Source organism: Falco biarmicus, chromosome 3 (genome assembly GCF_023638135.1).
Source record: "Falco biarmicus isolate bFalBia1 chromosome 3, bFalBia1.pri, whole genome shotgun sequence".
NCBI classification, from domain to species: domain Eukaryota; kingdom Metazoa; phylum Chordata; class Aves; order Falconiformes; family Falconidae; genus Falco; species Falco biarmicus.
This window is the reverse complement of record NC_079290.1, coordinates 97,860,170-97,873,032: the sequence shown is the minus strand read 5'-3', so window position 1 is coordinate 97,873,032 and position 12,863 is coordinate 97,860,170. Positions and strand designations below refer to the sequence as shown.

The 12,863-nt window shown below is 40.6% G+C and overlaps 1 long non-coding RNA gene across 2 annotated transcripts in view; it reads left to right on the top strand.

Moving 5' to 3' along the window:
- Positions 1-12,863, top strand: part of LOC130146580 (uncharacterized) — a 97,820-nt gene that overhangs the window by 27,730 nt on the left and 57,227 nt on the right. For both annotated transcript variants that reach the window (XR_008820959.1, XR_008820960.1), the window contains exon 3: positions 11,211-12,067. This is a non-coding gene — a long non-coding RNA (uncharacterized LOC130146580). The remainder of the gene's footprint in view (positions 1-11,210; positions 12,068-12,863) is intronic.

Genomic DNA, 12,863 nt, shown 5'->3' with positions numbered 1-12,863 from the left:
TTTTGCAAGCACCTTTTGGAAGTCTGACTTGAAGTTTGGTCTTGTGCAGTGAGTTATCTCAGGCATCTTCCTATCCTCAACACAGTATGTGCGTTGTGGCAGAAACATGCTCCTTCGGTAACTTCCAGGTATTAGATGTCACACATGAAGTTTTTCAGCACTCAGCACCTATGTATGTATCCTGTGTGTCAAAAGATTTCCTGGGCAGTTATCAGCAGCCTGTGACTGTCAGTGTTAATCCACTGTTAAACAACCAAAGGCTTGTTATGGTGAAAGTATCGTCTAGGAATTTGCATTTGTCTGGTGACTGGTATTTAGCCAAACCAGTCACATCTCTTATTGAGATGTTCATTGGGATGTGGGGTGTCTCCCTAAAGAAATACAATGTAAAATGAAATATAGTTACATAATGAAGCTCCGGCAGCATTTATTTTTCAGCAAATTCTTGCACATTAGTATTAGAAGCAACATGTGTTGAAATATGTAAGGTCCTGAAAGCACATTGCCAATTTGGTGATAAAGCCAATGATTCAAATGTGTTCTTCTGTACTGACAGTAAACAGGGAAACTGAAATAATTTAGGAGTTGGAAGTCTTGTACTGTCATAACAAAGAAAAGAGTCTTCTGGTGTGATTGGAAAGTACCTATGGAGGCAAAGATAGTACCAACCTTTCCTGGCAAGTGATAAATACAGAATCATAGAAGGGTTGAGGTTGGCAGAGACCTCTGGAGGTCATCTAGTCCAACTCCCCTGCTCTAGCAGGACCATCTAAAGCAAGATGCCTTGGACCAGTCCATGTGTCTTTTGACTGTCTCCAAGGAGGGAGATTCCACAACTTCCTTGGCAGCCTGTGGCAGCGCTCAGTCACCCTCACAGTGAAGAAGTGCTTCCTGATGTTCAGAGGGAACCTCCTGTGTTCTAGTTTGTGCCCGTTGCCTCTGGTCCTGTCACTGGGCACCACTGAGGAGAGCCTGGCTCTGTCTTCTTTACGTCCTCCTTTCAGGTATTTAAATACATGGATAAGATCCTCCTTGAGCCTTGTCTTCTCTAGATGAAACAGTCCCAGCTCTCTCAGCCTTTCTTCATAGGAGAGACGCTCCAGTCCCTTAATCATCTTTGTGGCCCTTCACCAGACTCTCTCCAGTACATCCATATACCTCTCTTTTACTGGGGAGCCCAGAACTGGACACAGCATTCCAGGTGTGGCCTCGCCAGTGCCCAGCAGAGGGGAAGCAACGATCACCCCCTTCGACCTGCTGGCAATGTTCCTCTGTATGCAGCCCAGGACACCATCAGCCTTTGTTGCCACAAGGGCACATTGCTGGTTCATGGTCAACTTGGTGTCCACCAGGACCCCCATCTCCTTTTCTGCCAAGCTGCTTTCCAGCTGATTGACATCCAGCATATACTGGTACATGGGGTTGTTCCTCCCCAGGTGCAGGACTTGGCAATTCCCCGTGGTGAACTTCATGAGGTTCGTGTCAGCTCATTCCTACAGCCTGTTGAGGTCCCTCTGGATGGCAGCACTACCCTCTGGTGTAGGAGCCACTCCTACCAGTTTGGTGTCATCAGCAAACTTGCTGAGGGTACACTGTGCCCCATCATCCACATCACTAATGAAGATGTTAAGCAGGACTGGGTCCAGTATCGACCCCTGGGGCACACTGTTAATTACTGACCTCCAACTGGACTTCATGCCACTGATGAGCAGCCTCTGGGATCAGGATTTCTCATGGCTACAAAGGTGTCCCAGTAAGGGCAGGGATGTGGTGGAAAAGGAGATGAGCAACTGCATTGTTTTGTAATATTCACCTCAAACCAGAGAAACTGATTTGTAGATTAATCTTTTTTCTTAAGATGCCTCCCATTTTTAGATGAAAGTATCCCCACCACCTTCTGTACGATTCCTCATGGCACTTAAAACATACTTGGGACTGTCTCAGACAGGCTGGAGAGCCTTGTATGCTGATGCAGGTCACCAGTATTGCCAGTTTCTAACACATGGTGGAGACTGTCACAACACTGGGTAGAATTTAACAAAAAAATCTTTCAAGTACTTACAAAACCCCTAACTCTGTGGAAACAGTTTCAAGTGCTTGCTTTGAAATGCAGGAGGAAATTTCTCTTTTTAAAGGAATGATTTTTGTAGCTTTGACTTGTAACTTTTGATAGTGTGGAGGTGGCACCCAATTAAACCTCTATCCTACCAGATGAGCCATATTGCTGCAAAACCTCTGCTTGTCACTGATGGGCAAGTAGAGCCTTTGTATTCTAGCAGCAATGTGTTTCCAGTTTTTCCCCATGTACAAATGCCCTTTGTGCCTTTTAAAGGTTTTTGTATAGCCTCCTGAGGAATATCCTTTGGGCAAACCTGTTAAATTTAACAACAGTTACCCTGTAGTTACACAAATCAACATAAAAATTGCAACAATTGCGTCAAGAGGAAAATAGTTGTTTAATAAAGAAAAAAAGATTCTTTTCCCATGTATAATATGAATCAGTAAACCAGTCCATAATATTTGTGGTTCTGTCTAGGGCATCAAAGCCTTCCTTTCTTTCCCCTTGACAGGTAATTGCAGGAAAATAGCCACCTCTATGAAACAGGCCAGATGCACATCCCTGTAGTCAGTCTAGTTTCCTAAAGGTAGACCTATTTCATCCTAATGACTTAAGTGAGTACATTTCTGCTGAAGAACTGGAAAATGTTCTTTCCTCTCAACTAGCAGAACGAAATAACTCTTTCTGATGTCTCTAATTCCAGCTGCTCTCATCACTAATCCAATTAGAAAAGGAATCCTGCATCTGTGATGGTGGATTAAATTCTTTTGTCTGTGCTGGAACTTTGAGGAGGACTTGTGCTCCCAAATCATCTAAGTGCTGTTACAAATGCCACGCTACTCACACATCCCTGCTGGAGAGGACCTGTGTTCCTGAACAGCCTTATTTGCCAATTTGGGTTTGTGAGTGAGAAACATAATGATTCACAGCAGCTGCTATAGAGTGAATACAGATTATTGATAGAATCGTTACTATATCAAATATCAGGTCTGGTGGTTGGTTTGGTTTTTTTTTTCTTCAGATGACGTGAAGAATTTGGGGAATTATTATAATTTATTTACCACAGAATATGTTTCAGCACTGGTTTGACAAAATGTATCAGACAGTTGTATATGCGGGCTTCTGGCCCAGCTTCCTTGTGGAATAACTCATACCAGCTTATTTCTGTGTCTTGGTTTTTTGCTCTATGTGGATCGTTTATATAATGCTATGGTGTTTGACATGTATAGCAGTTTTCCTTCTCCTGTTAAATTAAGGTTAACAGTACTACCATTTATGCTGTAAATTATAGTCCCTTCTGTAGCATTTTTGTGTATCCAGAACAGATGGGAGCTTGCTTTCAAAACTCTTACAAATTGTTTGTTTACATTATATTGCCATCCCTTCATCTCCATAATAGTAGTACTTCCAGAATTTCATTTTTGTGCTGCAGACTGTTTCCACCCCTCCTCTCTCTGTTTTGGAGAAACTGTCATGCTGATATAGATAGTCTGAAGGTCTATACTAAAAACATGGGAAAAGGATACTGTACCATTTTGAAAGTGTTCAAGAATCTCCGTGATGTTCTCCAGTGACTAGGACCTTGTGATTGTATAACATGCATAGATACATGCACTTGGTATGACCATTGCTACAGGAGTAGAATCATGTTATTCTTACTTCTCCTTTACTGTTGTTCATCGCTTTCTTCCCACATTCTCTTAGGAGTGGTTTAATGCATCCATCCTGAGGAGGACCATTCTCTGTCTGTTCTGCATTCACTTGTTTATTCCCATGACCCATGTAGGAATGGCTAAAAAAAGTGAAGTAGAAAATTCTCAGCCAATAAAAGACCTGAGGAAGTGCAATGACATTTCGAAAGTACCTTCTGGTCTAAATATTATGAGATTGATTGCATTCCCTGGTTTTTACATCCTGCTTGTGCTGATGAGTTGATATTTGGAGGACCAAAGGCTAATGTTTCTCCTGCATCAGTTTTGTTTTCCTGTGTGGAAATTCCTGCCATTTTTGTTTATATACTTGCTTTCCTATCCTTATACCCTGTTCTAGTCCCTGCCATAAGGAGATGGAGAGAAAGCTTACATCTCATTTGCTATTCACAACATGGATATCAGAAAGAAGGTCATTAGGCAAAATGAAGAGAGTTCTTAGAAAAAGTAGTCCATAACAAACAATTTTCCCTAATCTAAAATATGTTTGGAACCATTCTGAAGGGTGGAGGAAAAAGTCAGAGAATACTGTCTCATTATTTTCCAGCCTCTCTGGCCATTGGATTTTTATACGTCCCAAAAGCTGGGAAAGTCAACAATACATAACTGATTGCACTGCAGAAAACTCAACAATCACTTAATGGTTTTGCATTCTGGAAACAAACCCATAAAAAACTAGTTCCTTCCTGAAGACTTCCAGCTCTCATAAACATGTGTTTGATCCAAATAAACCAAACTACCCTGAAGTGCCTACTGGCTTATGATATATTGTGTTATAACGTGATAAAATTGCAAGCAGAGGAAAAAACACATGATGGTATGAATGATAAAAAGTGAGCCTGCTGGGTCTTCAGTAGAGATGATCCTGCACAGTGGTATGTCTGTGTCTCTGTTGAGCTCTTCCAGCCAATGAACTATCCATGTTTATCAGCGTTCATAACTTCATGTTGGTAGATACCCTCTGTGAACCCATCAAGGATGCTGAATCATGCTTCTCGAGGAGGGAGGGGAGATAGGGGCGTAGAACTGAAATGACAAACAAAAATTATTATTGTGAAGACATGACTGAAGAATTATATGGTAACTGATGCCACTGAATTAAGACAGCTTTACATCAGAACCAAACACAAGCACTAGAAACATCCTGTGAGCATTTTGCAAATGCTTATATAGAGTCCTCATCTATAAGACTTGTTCTCAGCCTAATTATGCAAACATGCACAGATCCTTGTTAAACTCTGGTAATTCTAATGGCCCTTATCAGTGTCTTACTCATTCTTCCATAAAAGAAAATACTTCAGGGCAAAAATACTCCCAGAGAATACACAGGATTCCTATAACAATAAAAAATGTAAGTAAAATCACAAGTTTTAGGTTCTAAGTACATTTCTGATGCAGACTTAGTGGCAAAGCTGCATACCTTTGCCTCAGAGTTTCTATGGCATCTCAGAAAACCTCAATCTACAAACACAAATTCTCTTTGCTATTTTGAATCGGTATCAAAATGCAAACTCCATTTTGGATTCTGAGCATTGAGTATATTACAGCTTCACCTTTACTGATGTAGGCTAGGAATCGCAGGAAAAAAAATTGTGCCTTGCAGAAAGCCATCAGTGAAAGTTTTTTAGGCTTTGAAGCTTAATTATTCAAATCAGAATATTTGACTATTTGTACAGGCAAAACATTTTTTTGAGTCTATTTTAGGTTGGTTGATGGGCAAGAATCACCGTGGAAGCTGTGAGGAGGGGTCAGGGAGGCTACCTGATTTCAGGACAGGAAATTTATGAATGAAAATGCCTGTTAGTGCAGGGGTTGGATCCTGAGGAGTGGCTGCTCAGGAAGATGGTGGAGAGAGTTTTGCTTTTTTGCAGAACAGGGTTTCCCACTTGTATTTTTTTTACTTACTGTGGCTCGGTGATTCATGCCCATACACATTGTCCTTCTTCTGATGAGCAGAGTAGTCTTTAGAAAAAAAGCATGTTGAAATTTAAGAAGGACAGGACAGTGGTTCCTAACTCAGCAGGACAGTTGCCTCACCAGGCACTGGCTGGAGCAGCTCCTGGTCTTTGGGAGCCGTTGAACTTGCCTTGCTCTCCTTCAGGGAGCTCCTGAAGAGTTGCCTTCTCACACCGTGCGAGCCAAGACTCCTCTCCTGCTTTCCCCAAGGCTTGCTCACTTGCAGATTGTAATTCTTCTGTGTTTCTATGACAATAAACATTGTCTTTAAAACAAAATGAGCAAAACAAGTTAAGACAAGCTCCTCTCAGTTGCCACGTAGATTTTTCCCCCAGTCATAGGCACACTTCATGTCAGCTCGCAGCTGTGAGTGGTTTTGCTGTAATCAGCCCTGTGTAGGCTTTGAGTTACGTAGTACAAAACACTTCTAAATGCTTAGATACTGCCTACCTGCAAACAACATATGACAGGCTTTTTATGCTGGCAGTGTGTGGTATATATTAGATAGAAACTCAAACAGCGTATGTTTCTTTGTTACTGGAGAGTTTTAACGGAGCGTTTGATGTATAGTTACTTCTTTACATTGACTGTGTTATTTCTGTGAGGGCCCTGAGGGTGATCCAGCCTCCCCTGGGGCTTCCCTGCACCCTGCCCATGGCCCTGGCGTTCTGTTCAGCCCAGCCCCAGCAGTCCCTGCCCCAGCGACACAATCAGTGCAGGTATGTCAGTAAATTGCTTGGGCTGTAAAAGCACTGTCCCACAAAAGTCTCTGCATTTATTTCAGTTCTCATCGGTATGTTTACAAAGCTCTGCAAAACTGGCTTTGCCCTTTTCACTGGTTACATCTATTCGCCTGAATGGCAGGGCATGCCATTCCCATGGTGGTTAAACTGCTTTTGAATTTACAGTGCAGCAAACTGGGGACCAGACCACTTTTTTATTTGTTTTAAAATGTTTGCATTATAAGAAAGACATGATTGTCTTCTGCAAGACAGAAAGGGGATGCATACGAATGTATTTGTAAAGCAGGGCATCTCACATTTTCAGGTTACAAACCACATATTAACAGAGAGGATATTTCCTGTCACAGACCCATGTCATCCATGTGTCAACTATGGCAATGGGTGATGATGTGATAAACTAAGACTAGAAGACAAATACATTTACCTCTTTTTATATAAAAAGTGTCTCTGTCTCATTTGTCTAAAGGAAGATGAGTAGGGATATTGTATTTTTTATTCACTTGAGAAATATTAACAGCAGCCTTCAGGACTTGATAGGTTTTCTTATCCTGTGTATCCCTTCTCCACACTGCATATACATAAACGTCTACTTCTTTCCCTTGCCTGTTTTTGCTCAGCCATCTGACTTTATTGTCTCCATTAAGCATGCTGTGGCCTCGTTTCCTTTTCTCCTGAACTGATTTTCTTATCTTCTGTCTTCTGCTTCCCTGTCTGAGATTGTATTCTTGAAAGATTACTGCCAGGGAGTATGGCCTAGAATAGTACTTAGTTTATCAGTTACTGTGCTACAGGCATAATTAAATCCAGTAAAACATAAATGCAATTGTCCAAAAATTCTGTCATTCTTAAGCTTTCTATAAAATAATTGAATTGGATTCATAAATGCAGAAACTAGCGAGGAAAATTTTATCCCCATGTCAATTTGAGTGTGGGCAAGAGCAGTGTGAACATCTTTGTGTCCCCCATCTGTGGACAGTACTTTTTCTGGGACGATACTTTTACAGTCTGTGCAACTTACTGGCATGATGGCATTGACCATGAAATTGTCAGTGTGCAGCAAAGACCAGCAGCTCCCTAAGGGACAGAGTCAGACACATTGGATGTCTTCCAGCATCAACTTTGGATTGTCATTTGCTTTTTGTCCTTTGATTGTCTCTGCAAAGAGACCACTTGTGAGGTTGTCAGGTGTTCAGTAGCAACTGGAGTTGCACCTACAGAAAATTTGAAATGCTGGGGCAGGTGTATACAGTTTCCAATGCATACCAATAGTTTATGAAAGTAAGTAGAGAGCCTTGGTCATAACTTAACCAAGTTTTACTCATTTAACTTGGTCAAAATACCTTGCTTTTACCTGAAATGAATTCTACCCTTCAGGTGATCCAAAAATTATTTGAAAATTTTGAAAGACAAGCTAATTTGGTATACTCTAAAGCAGTCGATTCATTAATTCTATTATACGGACATGATACACAGTCTCTCTTTTCAGGATGTAACTTTGTTATACGTAAAACTGATTTATTGGCAAACCCAGGAATACAACTGTGCTCTGTTTTACAGAAAATGTCATAAATAATGTACTCTGAATTGCCCCTCAGATACAGAAGACTAAATTACAGAAAGTCATTGGGTAAAGACATTCTACAGTGAGTTAATTAAGGCATTCAGGCATAAAGCTGATAACACAAAGAAAAAAATTAAAAGATAGGGCAGGGAGAAAATCTATGCTTTTGATTGAGATTTGAAAAGAGGGAATGAATTGATGAGACAGAAAGAAAGAGGCAATCTGTTTCAGATGACAGGTTACAGATGAGAAGTTGTTTATAGCAAGAATAGCAAGTGTGAAGGAACAGAAAGAAGCCTGACTCTAGACTGCAAAAGGAGAAACGGAAGAGGGAAGAGAATTGTGTTGAACTAGAGAAAATCTATGGGTTTGGAAAGCAAGAACAAGAGAAGGCTTCCAGCTGGATCATGCAAAGCGTGGAGAGCTGGGCTGAGCAAGACTTTAAGAATCAAAGTAGTTGTGAAGAAAAGATTAGGATAAGACTGTAAAGGAGCTATTGCAAAAGAGATGTCATTCAAAGGTGTGCTTGTGGGGTGATGATATACAGATTTGTGCACTGGAGATTCAATTCTGTCTCGTGCTATACACATCAACAGCAAAAGGCTGCACAGCTTATCCTCTCAAATACCTTTTCAACTATGTAGAAAACAGAATAGAATATTTTCTTACTGCTTAGAAAACATCCTGGGCTGGGGAGATTGACCAGCATAGAACTTACCCATTGTGAATCCAAAATGAAATTGTCTGTCAGTAATAACCAGGCTGTAGTTAGCTTGCAGCCATGCTGTAGGCAGAGCCCTGCTCTCCCATCGTGCTGTTCCCTCCTCACATTTCATGCTCTACCTGTAGCATGCAGTGGAACACTCCTCCACTGGTGCAGTGAAGTGACTGAATGAGTGTCTGGATGGGTAAGATGATGCCTTTTTTTTTTACCTCTTAAAACATCACACAGGAAAGGACTAGAGTTAAGAGGTGGGATACCTGGAAGAGGAAGGTGGTAGATGGCAGGATTCAGGCTTGTTCTCCAAGGGAGTGAAAGCTCACTCCAACAGGTTAGCATGGTAGCTGCACACCACACCGAGTCATGCCTTTCAACAAGGCAGAGATTCACTGTATTTCTAGGTAATTAATATATTTACAAAGGTTGATTCCTGCAGTGCAGTAGGGGAATTAATGTCTGGAAATGTTCTGTTTATATCTAGCTTTGTATTTATGAAACTTCAGCACAGAAGGCTATGATTCCTTTTAAGAAGGATGACATGATCTATATTAAAAAAATGCAAACAGAAAACTCCTGCTAGCACAGCCACATGGAGTGAAACAGATTTTCGTAGAAGTGCATTATTTGTGAATGTCAGTACTGTGTACAAAGTACAGCACTTCGAATAAGATGTTGAAATAAAGTCTAGGTATGCTGCCTGTGCACATTTCCAGACAGATACAGCTGGTTAAAAAGAAATGAACTGAAACAATAAGTAGTTTAAACTTTAATGGAATAAGGGAGATGAAACAGAACCAGTCAGCCAGTTACCAATAAACAAAAGTAAACATATAAGTAGAGGTCATTTATGCCATGTTCTCTCTGTAGATCAAAACCTCTTAATTCATTATGAAATGAGGCTTTACATGAGCACAACTCCTAGTTTGATCCCAGTTTGGCTTTTTTCCTGAAGATGTCATTTGTGGCACATTTTTGAACATTTTTTCCAACAATTATTTCAATTTTTTATTCAGAAAATGTTTATTACTGAATTTTTGGGTATGTTTTCCTGAACTGCAGTGGACATATAAAAATGAGAAGGGTCATTGTAACACAGGTTAGTTGGAATATTTTTCAGTCAGTGGTGATCTTGCTGATTCCAGTAAAGGAAGATTCACCTGTAACAGTCAGAAGAATCAAAATGTACAATTTGCACTTGTGTCCAAGAACCATTCCTACATTAGGTGCTCATGGCAACAAGGGAAGTAGAAAACCAACTTCTTTTTGCAAACTTTTCACAACTCCTAGAAGCAAAATAACAGCAAATAAAATCTCTTCGATAGTTCCTGCCAGAGCCAGCAGCCTCTGCCTACCTATAAACTAGTAAATGGAGCAGGAATAGTTCTCCCAAGTGCTATTCCATTACTGGATTGTAAAAACACTCCATTGTTCAGGTTCCCATAGCAAATATTCATGCTTTTATGGGTTCCTGTATCTGCAAGACCTGGCTGGGTATGCAGTCAGCCTTTTAAATTTATTTCATTTTCTTGGAATAAATGGTTTATAGATTGGCTGATGAATAGTTGTGGCCTCTGTCAGCCTGACACCTTGTTAAGCTAGTGGCTAACAAACAGATCTGGAAAGCTACCACCCTGCACGTTTTGAGCCTTTTAGTAAAACTGGCTATCATGGTGGCTCACTGATTATCATATTCATAGGAAGATATTACAACAATATTGACCATCTTCAAAAGACTCAATTTATTTTAAAAAATAGACACTGTCTTAGGAAAAGAAAGTTTCATTCGATACTTCCAGACAATATTGTTATACTTTAAAGATGTTTTCTGACATAGACAAATACTCTTAAAAGAATGAGTCTTTAATTTTTTTAGAAATGTCTTTTAAATGTCTAATATTATTTTTGTTGAATGAAGATAATTGCTTTAGGAAGAAAGAAATTTACTTCAACAGAGGTAGTTTTTCCTCCATAATGAGGTTTTCTTGTTCATCAGAATTCTGATCCGTGAGGTCAGTGGAAGTCTTTGCACTGAAATTGTGCACAAGCTTTAAGTTAGGCAGTAGTCAACTAGCATTTATATATGTAGACCACTTAAAAGAGTTATGTGTGATGGAGACCAGAATGTGGATGTGAAAAACAAAGAATATCAGAGTTTGGGTAGAGGCTAGAAACTGAGTATTGCTTAGCGGTGAACATGCTGTGAGAGTTTAACACATAAGAGCTCGCTCTCAGGCACAAAATTAAACTGCTCACTGGTTATATGCTGCACTTGAAACGACCATTAAAACAAACATTAGAATGGGAAAAATTTGCTCTGTAACTAGGTGATAGTGTGAGGCTGCTTCTGTGCAGCAGAAGAAAAGAAAAGCTAGGCTTGCGTTTTAATAACTATTTGAAGATTTGCTTTAAATGGATAAAGTTTCCTGCTAAGCAGCTCACGTTATTTTTCTTTTCATCCTAGTTCGCCTGACAGATTAATTTGGAGCCAAAAAAACCCCGAAGGTACAAGAAAGAAACCTGAAGAATTGCAACTCTGGCTGGCAGGGTCAATTATGAAGTTTTGATTTGAAGATTTGAGAAAGTTCTGTGAAAAAAGGATCCGGATCTGAGGAGGCGTATGTGATAAGCCCATCATGTCTGTGTGCTGCAGCAGATTGCTTCCCTCCATGGGACCAGGCATTCAAGTTGCACAGATACACTAGGGCTTCCAGGAAACCCCTCTAACCTGCACTCTCTTAGGGAAGCAACACATACTTGGGCAAGGTACTGCATTAATAGTGCCAGTGGCATCAGCTATCCTGTGGGAGACTGAGAGTGCTGCAGGAGATAAAAAAGCCTGTGCCTCTGAAGGCACAGTCCAGCCCAGACTGTTCATGCATACAGCATTGCATCATGTATGCCTCTGGGATAAGAAAAGACAGAGCCATGGGAACTGTACTGTCCTTGGGGACCCAGGAATTAAGTTAAATCAACAAGAATTAAGTAGGAGGCAAAACCTGCTGCAGTACTTCTTCATCTAACCTTTCAATGAGGCTTACCCTGTGTAAGTGCAGTTTTGTGGCACCTATTTACAGAAGGAAGACTGTGTTTGCTGACTGTCCTCTACCTTCCTCTCCTGGACAGGCTAAGTGCTTCCATAGCGCTAGCCTGGTGCAGCAACTGTTGTATCTTCTCCTTTCCTTTCTGCAAGGAGGAAAAATTTTGCGTGTGCTCTCCATGTGCATGATTGGGTGGCTGGCTGCAAAGGAAAAGGACACCAAATATCTGCATGCTAAAAAACAATAATTCTTCACTTCTTTTGTTTTCCATCTGCCTGAGGTGAGTCTTCTTACTTAATGCTGGCAGGGGTAATGCAATGTCTCCCTTCTTTGCATGGGGAGGTACCACACTTGGCCCATGCTGGATTGCTGCTGGTCATTCAGGTAGCACAGGTATCATTCTGTGTTATGCTGGACTGTCTTGCAAATATGCAGATCTGCTCTGGGCTGCTTCTGTTATGTGTACTATTACCTTATTTTGCAGCAGTTTCATATTAATTAGGGGAGAGTTCTCAGGAAAAGGAGGGACACGTCAAAGATACAGCGGTTCCCACAATAGGTAAAGCACTGCACTGAATGCTCATTAATAAGACACAGCTTGCAAAGTCATAATGATAACAGAAACAGCAGTGACAATGTCCTGGGTCAGTGCTTTGTGTGCATATATGTTTCAAATGCATGCAAGGAATCCTATTAGAGCTTTAAAATAATTGTAAAGGCTTTGCCTCAGCAAGTTTTTGTGCTCATTTAAACCCCTGGTTTATCATTATGAAGTGTATTAACTTTCCCATGTTTAATGCTTATTTCTGTCCTGAGAGAAATAAACAAATAATACTTTGCAAATGGGTTTCTTGGGAAAGGAGGCTAAGTGGCAGCAGGGTATCGTTTGCACTTAGAGCTGATTGCTTTAAAAAGCTGTTCTAGAGTTCAAAAGGTGAAAAAACAGACTTGGTGAACATGTGCATTTTACTTACATTTTCCTTTTTGTTTGGAATGGATTTACAGAGCAGTCTTTTGACAGGCATGAGGCAGTGCCAGTTATTCAAGTCTTGTATGAAAGAAGAGAAAGCAGTAAA